Raw genomic sequence first — 13659 nt, 5'->3', positions numbered from 1 at the left:
AAGGATCGGAGAAATTAGTAAATTCTTTAAATTGAAATGAATGATTGTCAAAAGTTACTTTTTATGAGAAAGATTTTTACTAAGCGATTTTTTTAAAAACATTTGCATGGGACTTGATATAACAACACTACATATGCGCGAGGCTGCTTTACAACGCTCAGGCTCTGCCATCGCTGCACACAACCGGCCCAGCCAACTCGACACACCAGAGTGCTCGCTAGCAATTACTTACTGCTACTGCTACACAGTTCCTACTGCAATCAACACTGCTCTTTGGTCTCAGATTCTCTTATAGCTTACATGTCGCAGACAGCGCGTGAGCAATACATCAAAATTACATCTGCTCGAGTGCGCTAACAACAAATTCCTTAATCATGGACCTCTTACATAACCCTCCACTGGGGGGCAAAAATTTGGCAGCGATGGTGAGTCAATTGACTTGCCATGAGCAACAAATTTTTCTATAATCTATTTAGGTTACTAAGTCTACAGTCACAGAGTATATACATTATTGGTAAGTGCAGAACATATTAAGAAATGAAACAGAGTGCACACGCACTGTATAAGTCTTTAGCATATTTAGGATAACTGATCTTATTAACAAATGAAATGAAGTGCACACGCACTGTATATGTCTTTTATCATTTTACAAGAATTTAAATGCACTGTATAAGTCTTTACCATTTTACAGGAACTAGGGAAGGAATGGGAAGGATTGCATCATGGTTGTAGCACAGTTGGTTGCACGTAGCTGCACTGAAAGTCCATATCTTTCTACAGACGCACAACACCAAGTGAGACAATCTGAACTTCTCTTCCCTGAAGTACTCATCAGTGTAGCCAAGACACTGAAATCTTGTATTAATATTGTATGTTATCATTCGGTAGTACATTAGGTACACCAAACAGTAGGACCATAATGACATCTCCTTCGGTCAGAGTGGTGGACAACTTGATATGTCAACACCACATTCTTGTAGAACCCATACTCTTACAACAACGTAGAATTAGTGCAAAAACCAATATAGTGCTCCATGATCATGAGGATGGACAGGACATACGGATATTGCAGTAATTGCTGGTAATTAGATCAGAAGGTGAAGGACATTAACTCTTATGCTAGTCATCATAGAATTACACTAGTGTATCAACCGATATGAACAATTAATGGCACTCATTGGCTAGTTACTAAAGATGTAGTAAGTATTGAGTATTACAAAACAGCTATTCATAACTCATCTGACTGCAGTAATTATTGGCACTCATTGGCCACTTACAAAGTATTCATATAGTGTTACAAAACATTATTCAGTGTTATTCATAAGTCATCATTTAAAACAGGAGCTATTGAGTGTAGCATCAGGCTACTGGTGTTTATATACGATATCATGTAAGTGACATAGGACATATTTAAAATGTAAGACATTGGAACTATTACTCGAGGTCGGTAGTCCAATAATACAGACATAATGGAATCAATACACAGAAAAATTTGAATTTTGTTAAAGACTAAAAATATATCTTAAACTAGTAACATTATTTAGTTGTATACTGGTAATAGTTGGGACTGTTTTTTTTTTTGTGCTAGCAATGCATTGCGTTGGGATCGATAGTTGATTACTGGGGCATGAAAATATTTGCTTTTGACTTATTGCTGGAAATAAGGATTAATAACGTCATTCGTCATGGGTCAGCTGTAGCAAGGTTATGAAACAAGTACAGTATATGTAATCACATTCATAAATGATAGACACAACTGGGTAAAAAAATGCAAGTACTAGAACATGTTTAATAACTAACTGCTTATAGCATATTATGGCACGAAAAGCTTCTCCTGGAAAAAATACAAAATGGATTATTGAGCTGAAAGAAAAATGCATATTATGCTGAAAAATAGTGAACTTCGAATTAACAGGTAATGAAACGTGTACTTAACATGTATGTACTCTAGCTGTCTTTTGGAAAACATTCAGTCATTATACTACGCGACATAAGACATACTGTCCGAAGGAGCTGCAACAAATACTTAAATAACTACATAGCATTTCTTAACTAACAGTAAATATATAAACATCATTATCGTCATCTGCAAAGAAAAACATTATTCATATTGCCGTATTCTTCGTACAACGATTCATCATCATTTATTATCATCTGCAAAAAATAGACACTTCATTATTCATATTAATATTACCATTTACTTCATACAACTATTCATTATCATTCATTACTTCATATAGTATAGAGTTTCTTACTTCTAGCATATTTCATCACTAAAATTAACGTCTGTAGTTCTGTCTGACGTCTGCATCAATCGCCTTGTATTCTGAAAGAAAAATAATTAGTCAAGACTGCTACCATACGATGTGTACAGTATATTCTGGTTAATGCCACTTAATTCTGATCCATTTACTCTTCATGACAAGATATTACGTTTTCTTTCCTTCATTCTGATGGTAAAAGTTCCATTTCATAGTAAACCACTGTGGTTGTTTAATTCATTTCTTTTACACGGTATTGCTTTCTGAAAAATGATGATTAAGGATTAATATCTTGCATTTAATCACATACTCATTAAATGAAAACTTGTTTCTACTGATATAATTAAACATACAGCATAGCATGACAGAAAACATATTAGGTCAAAAACGTAGACAGTTTTTAAGTGCATAAAATATACACACAGTATCATAATGTAGTAGCAAAAAATGTAGAATAGTCAAGATGTTGAGATATCATAATGCAAAATGTCAATGTCAACTGGTGTTTGTTACATCTTGAACATTTCATAGTGCATACAGACAAAAATTCCACTTTCGATAGGAAAACAATCATACATACACAAAAAAAATCGAAAATGTGCACGGTCTGATATATAACGACAAGAAAAGCGACCTGCTAACCTTACCTTGCCGGGCACTTGCTAAGAAAAAATATAATCATCATCAGTAAGTGGTCATATAAATATCTGGAAATGACATTACAGTGTGATAAATAATAAAGTATGTTCATTCAATAAAGGGTTTAATATTGGAGACATGGTTATTGCCTTTGCTTTTTCTGGTTCTCAAAGTTTCAACATGTACCACATTGGGATGAGGAATGCTGCGAATTCTGTATGGACCTGCGTATAGAAGTTCAAATTTACTGCATCTACTCTTTCCTCTGTTGGATAAATAGTGTGTGCGTACTAATATCTTCTGTCCAATGTGAAAGTCACGGCATGTACAAACCTGTTTTTGCTGTCGTCTACGGTGCTCTGCGGCACGTTTGATGTTGTTGAGCGCAATGTCAATTATTTCATGGTGACGTAGTCGACGAGATGTAGGAAAAGATACTAATTCTTTAATTTTGTTAGGTGGTTCAACATTTTTCAATATAACAGTCGGAGATAGCATAGTAGATTCATTTGGTATGGAGTTAATTACATCCTGGAATGAGAGAGAGAGAGAGAGAGAGAGAGAGAGAGAGAGAGAGAGAGAGAGAGAGAGAGAGAGTGTCCCAATCAATATGCTTTTTATGGCAGTATATTCTACATAGTTTACCAATTTCTTTCATCAGTCGTTCACAAGGGTTCGAAGAAGCGTGATACTTTGATATATAGATCGGGGAAATGTTTCTAGCTCGTAACATTCGGGTCCATATTGCAGATCGAAATTGTGGTCCATTGTCGGAAATTACTTTCAATACATGCTCTACATGAAATAAAAAATGTTTTACAAATGCATTCGAAATAGATTTAGCAGTAGCTTTGCGCAACGGAGTGAAGGTAACAAATTTCGAAGTGAGTTCAACAGCGACAAAGATGTAGCAAAAACCTCTATTAGTTCTGGGAATCGGTCCAAAAATGTCTACAGCGGCGATGTGTCTCAATTTAACAGGTACAATGGGATGTAACGGAGGAATATGTGAAGTCGTGTCTGATTTAGCTTTCTGGCAGATTTTACATGACGCTAAAACTCGTCGAATACGTTTCTCCATGTTGGCAAAATAACAGTTCTGTCTCAGTATAAGAAAACATTTTCTGGCTCCATAATGTGCGTAACTCAAATGAGTATACCAAAGTAATTTGTTAACAAGTTCGTCAGGAATGCATAATAACCAGTTGTTGCCGTCAGGGTGAGAGCGGCGGAACAGAATGTTATTGCGTACCGTGTAATGGTTTCTAATGGTAACGTTATTCTTATCTTGCCAAAGGTGTTTAATTTCTTTTCATACGTTGTCTTTACTATGCTCTTGTGCTATGTCTCGTAATGACGATGAAATGAAATTTTCAAATGCGACATGTTGATATACATGACCTAGAATTTGCTTGGCTGAAGTTGGTTGCGATGTCTTGCTGATTGTTGCAGAGAGAACGGGATAGTGCGTCTGCTACAATATTTTGTGTACCGGAAATGTGAACAATTGTAAAATTAAATTCCTGTAAATAAAGTTTCCATCTGCTTAATCTGTCATGTGTAAATTTAGCGGAAAGTAAAAATTGGATAGCTCTGTGATCTGTGTAAACGGTATATGTCTTCCATAAAGAAAATGCCTAAATCGGGTAAATGCCCATACAACACATAATGTTTCAAGTTCTGCAACAGAATAATTGCGTTCAGCAGGTGACAGAATGCGACTTGCAAAGGCGATGTTTTTAATTACTGTATTACGTCTTCTTCAATTTCCTGAAAAATGTGTACGCCTAAAGCTGTGTTAGAACTGTCGGTGGCAATGGAAAAAGGTCTAGTGAGATCTGGGTGTGATAAAAGTGGTGCGTTCAACAAAGCTTGTTTCAGATTGACAAATTCAGACTGCGCTTGGCTATCCCAGGACCAAATAGCTTTTTTACCCGTCAGTTGGCACAATCTAGGGGTGTCTAAAGCAGAGTAATGAATAAATTTACGGAAAAGTTAATTAAACCCAGAAAGCTGCGTAGTTGTTTCTTCATCGTTGGAACAGCAATGTCACGTAAAGCTTGAAGTTTTTCCGGGTCAGGCGCAATGCCTTCTGCTGAAATTACATGTCCAAGAAATTTTATGGCAGTTCTGACAAAGTGCGATTTGTTAAGATTAACTGTGAGTCCTTGTGCACGAGAAGTTTGCAACAATTGTTCCAGAATCAGATTATGTTCAGAGCAGTTAGCTTCCGCAATAAGAATGTCGTCTACATACGTTGTGATTCTGTCTTTTAATTCTGTCGGAAGTATACTATTCAAACAGCGAATAAATGCTGCTGAAGAAATTGTTAAACCGAACGGTAATTTGCAAAATTGATAACAGTCACCAAAACAGAGAAATGCTGTGTACTATGTGCAGTTCGGATGGAGCTGAATTTGCCAAAATCCCGATCTCAAATCTGATGTGGAATAAACAGAAGTACCATGAAATTTCTGTAGAAGTTCTTCTAGTGTCTGTGGGCGATCTGTTTCATTAATAATAATGTCGTTGACATGACGAGAATCAAGTACGAGTCGAAGTGATCCATCCTTTTTCTTAACAATATGGAGCGGGTTTATGTACGGACTAACTGCCGGTTGAATAATACCTTGGTCAAGCATAGCTTGCAGTTCTTTCTTAACTTGTTCTCTGTGAATATACGGAATGGGATAATGTTTGGCTTTAAACGTGTCGTGCTGTTTAACTTGAAATTCATACATGAAACCGGACATAGTACCAGGGATGTTGTCAAAAACTGGAGCTTGCTATAAAAGAATTTTGCGTAGCTGCGTACGTTCGTCGTCTGTATTTGCACTGCTCTGTTTAACCTTATCCGAAATCATTCGTATAACGTCATAGTCGGCTTCGTCTGGTGTATTATAGTTGTGAACATACGTATCTGTGAACAATGTGGAATGACAGTCTATGTTACGTGATGCAGAAATGACCTCTGTCCGATTAATTGTTTATTTTTCTGCATATAAAGAGTGCTGAAATTCTAACGTCAGTTGTACATTTTCATCCTTTAACATTAAATAGGAATTTTGAAAGTCAATAATTGCGTCGTGTTGTACCAAAAAATTCGTACCTAAAATAACGTCTGTTGTCAGTAAGAGAACAATCCAAAAATTTGAGTGGAACGTATGACCTGCAATACAAAATGATAAGTGTGTCTGCAGTTTTACATCTACTCCTTTACCAGATACTGCTCCTTTTACTTTAGTTTTTCCTAATGGTAACGTAGGATAAATATTCTCTTTGTTACATTCATTGAAGGTTTCTTCATTTATGACCGACATAGGTGATCCAGAATCGATTACTGCTGAAAATGTGGATGATCCAATCTTTACTTCAATGACAGGGTGGGAAATGGTTTTTTGAATAACTGGTTTTTCCTGCAAAAGAGTCTCTCGGATGTCGTCAAAAGTAATAACATTCTCGTGAATAACATTCTGCGTGTCAAAAGTAGTGTTTACGTTCAAAAATGGTTCAAATGGCTCTGAGCACTGTGGGACTCAACTGCTGTGGTCATCAGTCCCCTAGAACTTAGAACTACTTAAACGTAACTAACCTCAGGACATCACACACATCCATGCCCGAGGCAGGATTCGAACCTGCGCACGTTCCGGACTGCGCGCCTAGAACCGCGAGACCACCGCGGCCGGCAGTGCTTACGTCACAGTCATTATTGAAAGGTTATAAGTGAGTGACAATTTTTTATTGAGAGATTAGTCACTTTTTTATTACTGATAGGTTACGTATTTTACTGTTGGGAGGTTACGGAATTGGTTTTACTGTGGGGAGGTTACAACAGTCTGTTGAAGATGGTAGCCCATACTGCCTGCTTCTTTTTCAGCAAATCCTCAGTATTATTTCTAATGGCCATCCCATAATATTGCTGTAGATCATCAATCATTTTGTCTGTCAGCTTGCATCTTATTGTTTTACCAACAGAAAATTTATTGTCTCTCGAACTTTGTTTCAACTTCCTCAACCTGGTGCCCATCCTCTCCTGGACATGACCAACACATTCTAGTTTTGTGATAATCGTTTCACCATAAGGCTGATCGTCCGCTACATTGTTCAGTGCTTTTGAGTCTCCATCACCTAAGAACTTAGTGCAACACACTCCCCTTTCGTTCCCATATCGACTAAAAATTGCAGTAGCTGCAGAGGCCTCTATACCACCATTTGTTCCTTCATAATTTCTGTAACAGATATTCCCTTCTTCATTCCCTGATTTACACTTATAACAATGTTTGGTTAAAATCTGGAAATTATTACCTTTCCAGTACCCACACTCGTCACCATAGCAACAGAATTCTTAGAACTGTAGCTGCGCTTCTGTCAAGTGCCATCAAAAGCTACTGATATGTCAGTCATACCATCATTTATTTCAACAGCTTCGCTTGCAGCACCCTTCATTGACTCAAATGCAACAGATCCCACAGCAGCTCCAATAAATCCTGCATACTTGATTTTGCAAGGTGGGCGTGGCATATTCATCACGGCACACTTAGTTTCTGCTGCAGTGTGTCCTTTGCCAATAGCTCTCAATCCATAAAACCACCTAACATTTCCTTCAAAATAATTACCTTTACACTTATCAGAATTCGAAAATGAACGAGTATCTTTACAATTGGCAAAGTGATAAGTTTCCTGGTTAGTCCGTTTGATACCTCATTGTCTTCATGTTAACTGGCCCTCCACGTATTTTACAACACACACATTCACCTGACACCCTTGTTAGGATGTGTAAATCCATAAGAATATAAACTAACCTACCATTTACATCGCTTCCGTTTTAAGAAAACTGTATCACAACGTTTTATTTTAATCTTCGAAGCAGTAATAGTTGTTTCTTTAGACACTGACGAATTTGCCAGAATTTCACTGTCTGAAACGTCACACGCCACATGTTGAACACAGTGTTCCCCTTTATTCGAAAATCTTTTACCATGAAACCCACATTCCGTAAAAAAATTTTCGTTTTGGCGCCATGCTTTGCTTTTTGAGAGATTTCCCAGTCTATTCGTCACTTTTGCTCGGGAAAACGTTATAACTTTGTCATACAACGCTTGTTTGTACTATGAAACGATACGATACTGTATTTGACAATGCTGCCAATACAAACACGAAATTTAACCTTTATAACACAGCCTTCTATACAAAAAAATTACCGATTTTATTAGATCTTGAAGTAACGCACGTAAAAATTAATATTTTCAACCAGCGTAGGTTATATTTAAAAAATTAAATAAAATACATCCGATATGAGTGATATATATATATATATATATATATATATATATATATATATATATCATTTTATTCGGAAAGTTTCAAATTTTATGAGAAAAAAATCCGAAAAAGTGAAAAAAAAATTCTGTTCTAACTCCCCTCAAGCGCGCATCGGCAGAGAGATAATACGGGACAACAGTTTTCCTGGCGCATTTCACTTGCGTCAGTAGAGGCCAGTGACATGGTCCAACTAACATGCAGTGATTTAAGCAGTTGCAGTTACAACATGGAAACAATATAGCTTTGAATATCATTTAATTTTGAAAGAGAATGTAATAGTATTCAGCAGAGCAACAATACCGTACGCCAAGAGTGGAATCTCAAAATGGTTCAAATGGCTCTGACAAGGGAACCTCCCCATCGCACCCCCCTCAGATTTAGTTATAAATTGGCACAGTGGATAGGCCTTGAAAAATTGAACACAGATAAATCGAGAAAACAGAAGTTGTGTGGAACTATGAAAAAATAAGCAAAATATATAAACTGAGTAGTCCATGCACAAGATAGGCAACATCAAGGATAGTGTGAGCTCAGGAGCGCCGTGGTCACGTGGTTAGCGTGAGCAGCTGCGGAACGAGGGGTCCTCGATTCAAGCATTCCCTCGAGTGAAAAGATTATTTTTTTTATTTTCAGACAATTCATTTATTACAGTTTATGTGACAAACTCTTATGTTTTCATCACTTTTTTGGGAGTGATCATCACATCCACAAGAAAACCTAAATCGGGCAAGGTAGAAGAATCTTTTTGCCCATGCGCCAAGCGTACAAGTTAGGTTGGTCGACAAAATATTCCTGACGTGTGACGCAAATGCCGTATAGAATATATCAGACGTGTTTTCTTGTGGAGGAATCGGTTGACCTATGACTTGCGATCAAATGTTTTCGGTTCCCATTGGAGAGGCACGTCATTGCGTCTACTAATCGCATGGTTTTGCGGTGCAGTCGCAAAACACAGACACTAAACTTATTACAGTGAACAGAGACGTCAATGACCGAACGGACAGATCATAATTTTGCGAAAATAAAGAAAGTAAACCTTACATTCGAGGGAAGACTTGAACCAAGGATCTCTCGTTCCGCAGCTGCTCACGTCAACCACGGCGCTCCTGAGTTCACGCTATCCTTGATGTTGCCTATCTCGCACATGGACTACTCAGTTTGTATATTTTGCTTTTTTTTTCATACTTCCACACAACTTCTTCGTTTTTTCTTGATTGATCTATGTTCAGTTTTTCAAGGCCTACCCACTGTGATAACTTATAAATAAATCTGAGGGGGATGTGATGGGGAGGTACCCTTGTGAGCACTATTGGACGTAACAACGGAGGTCATCAGTCCCCTAGAACTTAGAACTACTTAAACCTAACTAACCTAAGGACATACACATCCATGCCCGAGGCAGGATTCAAACCTGGTTCGCGGTTCCAGACTGAAGCGCCTAGAACCGCTCCGCCACCGCGGCCAGCAAGACGGGAAGCATACCATGCTTTCGTTCTTAGCTATCATAGTAATGTAATTAAAAAGAAGAGTGTGCGTGTGTACGGCCCTTCAGGGACTACGCTAAAAACGAGGCTTTTACTTCCGGCTCTCGATGAAAAGCGGTATAATTTTTTGAATTTGATGAAAGGGGCGCTTAATGCTTTAATCACCACCACAAAAAATGTTACATATTTGCACTATATTGTACGGTAGGGATACATATTTAAATGTCGCCACATTATCTTACCTCAGCAGGAGCCAAAACAAAATGGCACACAACATTCCTCAAGTGAGGTACATACCTTGCGGTTAATTCCTTATTCGCATTTGCAGACCTACAACGCTTCGGTAACACGTGCTGAGTTGACTGAAGTGTGGGGCAACAATACACTACGGTATGATACGGTGATTTGGTGGCGAAGACTCCCAGGATAATTAAACAAGATCGCATTATGAAAAACACGTATCGAATGCGAACTATTAAGGAGACTGTTTCCAGAATGAGATTTTCACTCTGCAGCGGAGTGTGCGCTGATATGAAACTTCGTGGCAGATTAGAACTGTGTGCCGGACCGAGACTCGAACTCCGTTCGCAGGAGAGCTTCTGCAAAGTTTGGAAGGTACTGACAGAAGTAGAGTTGCGAGGACGGGGTGTGAGTCGTGCTTGGGTAGCTCAGTTGGTAGAGCACTTGCCCGCGAAAAGCATAGGTCCCGAGTTCGAGTCTCGGTCCGGCACACAGTTTTAATCTGCCAGGAAGTTTCATATTAAGGAGACTGTTAAATAGATGTACCAAATCCATGGTACGAATTTGAACTGCTGCGAATCACAAGAGAAGTGGAGGTCCTGGTTTTCGAAAATGGTCATAATAAAGGTTATGGTGCAAAAACTGAAAATCGGTTATATATCGTTCTGAAAATTGTTGGGTTCCACTAAGGCTCATTACCATAACAAAATAGCTGTCGATCTTAAGTAGTAGCAGAAATGTTGCAGCTGCTTCAGGCCAATCTAAATGACTACTTTAACCATTTCATCACCACAGACATGCGCTTATTTTAGTCTCAGTATGAAGTTATGTTGCTACTACCTACAATGAGGGTGGTTGTGTGTTCTCATTATCTTAGATTTCCCAAGGGTGAATGAAAAAAATATAGTGACAGGAAATGAAAACGGAGGGGTTTCATAGCAAATATGAACAACAATCTGAACTCCATACACAGGCCCTGGTGGGCCCATCGGTACCTACCGACCGCCACGTCATCCTTTGCAAGTAGCGTCATTGCATGGGGTCAGCACGCCGCTCTCCGGACCTTTGTCAGTTTTCGTGAGCCGCTACGACGCGATGTCATAGCTCCTCCATCGGCATCACGAGACTGTTCACAGCGTTCTAGTAGTCCCACTGTAACTGAGTCAGTTGCAGTAGGCTGGGCGCTGCAGGCAGGTCTACCTTAACCAACCACGGAACGCGAATTTGTTAACGGCTCTATGGCAACGCCTCAATTTTGCCATAGCTCAGTAGAAGTCTACTGTTTGCCTGCGGCTGTTAGTGCTTCGCAGCTGGAAGTTGACAACAGCGCTGCGAGCTGTCACAAATCTACTATAGGGAAAATTCCTAGGCAGTACCGGCAATCGAAACCGGGTACTCTACATTGCACTCAGCCACACTAAGCAATCATCTACAGAGACGGGCGATAATAGTAATGTGAAAGCATTAATCGCTAAATTGCTTACGTTTATGCTTCGAATTCGGTATTTGCAGAACACTTTGTCGCACTAGGTAGCCATTACGCAATACTGCCGCAGCATAAATTATTAAAACAGATCTGTCTATAGTACTGATGTAGTGACATTAAAAATGTGCATAGCGCTTACAGATAAACCTTACAATGCACCGCAGTCATTTGGCTTTCAGAATCAACGTTACTTTGCCGTGAAAATTCCTGATTTGCTCATCTGAATGGTCGCGCCATAGATATTGCTACGATTATTATTGTTATTCGTTCTTTATTGGTTTTCGGCCTTGTGGCCATGTACACATTTACGTAAAACACACACAGAAAATGTCAATATTAACTTATGTGCAAGTCATATAATAACAATGATTGTGTCAAGTTTTACAATCCATGCTCTGTTATTACCGATACTTGACAAGTATCTCCGTCTTCGTTGGCAAAGCTCTTTGCAACCGACGCGTGTTTCACACAGCGCCATACTGTTGTCAACTGTAGTGCTGACTCGGCCGACAAATTGCTTCATTTAACTGTATGTCGAGCATCACGCACATTCCACATCGTTTCTGGTGAGTACGGTTATGTAATCACACACTTTTATCCTTTTTATTGTCGTGGATCTTCAGAAACCAAGACCAATCTAATCACTCGTTTCATGTGTTAGTTGTAACTTAAAATTTGTGTTGATTGTAGTGTCATGTTTGTTGCGGGGAGGGGGGGGGGGGAATATGGAGGGATGGGAGAGAACACATTATTTTTTACGGAAATAGTCATTGTGGATGCTCGAGTTGTTTGCGGAACTAACGTTGAGCTTGTGTAGAATTAGTTGGCTTTGCTTTCATAATAAAAACAACGCAGGCTGCAGAGCGCAATCAGACAAGGGCTAAACAAGAGGTTTCATGTACATTAACTTGGACAGCGTACCAAAAAATTTATTTCGATGATCGTAACATCAGGAAGACGACCATCTAGAAAAGCCAGTGTGCTTTGGACGGTTATCAACATTAAGGCTTTGTAAACTGTAGCTGTAGCAGATAATTCGATACAACATTTCTTTCTGTCAATGTTTTGCACGTAACTGAAAACAGGCATAGCTGTTCAGCGAATGTGCTGTGGAAAGTATTCGTCTATGAAAGTGCAGCAGCGTAGATGGCCGTAAGAGAAGTAAACACGTCTATTTCTTGTTTTAAAAGACCAGATGCACGTAACTGAGAGATGTATCTTAATTTGTGATACAATACAGGCTGGCGGATTCGTCAATACGACTGTCAATAGCACGTGTTTATACGAGATGTTCTGTAAACATTCCTTTTGATAAAGTGTCCGTAATGTTCAACCACTTTTTGTAATATCTTCCTTCTTGAGTGCTAAATGTATCTTACAGCGTAATGTAAAATGGGGTCTAGTGAAGCAGGGGATACGTCATGCCTTAGTCATAGATAATGTCTTCACTTCTAGGCACAGATAATAAAACAGTTCAGAGTTCCAGTAAGCGCTATCATTACAATTGAATGTGAATCTAAAAGTTATCGCTTGGTATTCGTTAAATTATTAATCGTGTTTGTTTTTCTCATTCAGACGGTACTTAATATTTTTCGTAATGATATCGAGGTAATTTGGAGTATTATTTTTTTTTATTGTAGAACAATTTTTAGTGTCTTATTTTCGTTTAGAGGACTGGATTTGTCTATCCCAATGAATCTTGAGGTTTTAAGAGAAGCCGTGGGCGAAGGCATATTGACCACAATTTGCTTCTTGCAAATGTATGGTCTTATGCTGAATAAGTCCGATGTCATGAGTGCGGCGAACAAATGCGCCCCACCAGTGTATAAAGTCGCCGTACTCACGATTTATTTGTATGGAGGTGCAGCAGAAACAGGTTATGGTGATCTACTAGGAGGGGAATGTGGTTCGAGAAATCTAAGCTCTACCTGAGAGACATAATGAAAATTACATACTGTTGGTGTTTAAGATATCCTGTGTGGCTCTGTATGCATGAATGTCTTGTAAGCGTACGGGAGTAGACTGGTATTCGTTTTGTAGGGAAGTTAGTGTGTGTGTTTCGTAATGTGTGTGTTTGTGAGTGTGGGTATGTGATTTTCGTTACTGTCTGTGTAGGCGAGCTTCCGTTATTCCTCGATATTTCCGTGTGGTAAGTTCACTTTTCCATTTGCTTCTTTCACTGTATTTCACTATTTTGCCATATTTCACTGTTTTATTCCACCAATAT

General features: G+C 38.8%; 1 protein-coding gene across 1 annotated transcript in view; it reads left to right on the top strand.

Annotated features, from left to right (window-relative positions):
* The first annotated feature begins 11244 nt into the window (after nucleotides 1-11244).
* Nucleotides 11245-13659, top strand: part of LOC126284096 (uncharacterized) — a 50163-nt gene continuing 47748 nt past the window's right edge. The window contains exon 1 of the mRNA XM_049982747.1: nucleotides 11245-11998. The gene's annotated coding sequence lies outside the window, so the exon portion shown is untranslated. The remainder of the gene's footprint in view (nucleotides 11999-13659) is intronic.

The sequence above is a fragment of the Schistocerca gregaria genome, chromosome 8 (genome assembly GCF_023897955.1).
Source record: "Schistocerca gregaria isolate iqSchGreg1 chromosome 8, iqSchGreg1.2, whole genome shotgun sequence".
NCBI classification, from domain to species: Eukaryota; Metazoa; Arthropoda; class Insecta; order Orthoptera; family Acrididae; genus Schistocerca; species Schistocerca gregaria.
Note: the sequence above shows the minus strand (reverse complement) of the source record. Positions and strands in the feature narration are given on the sequence as shown.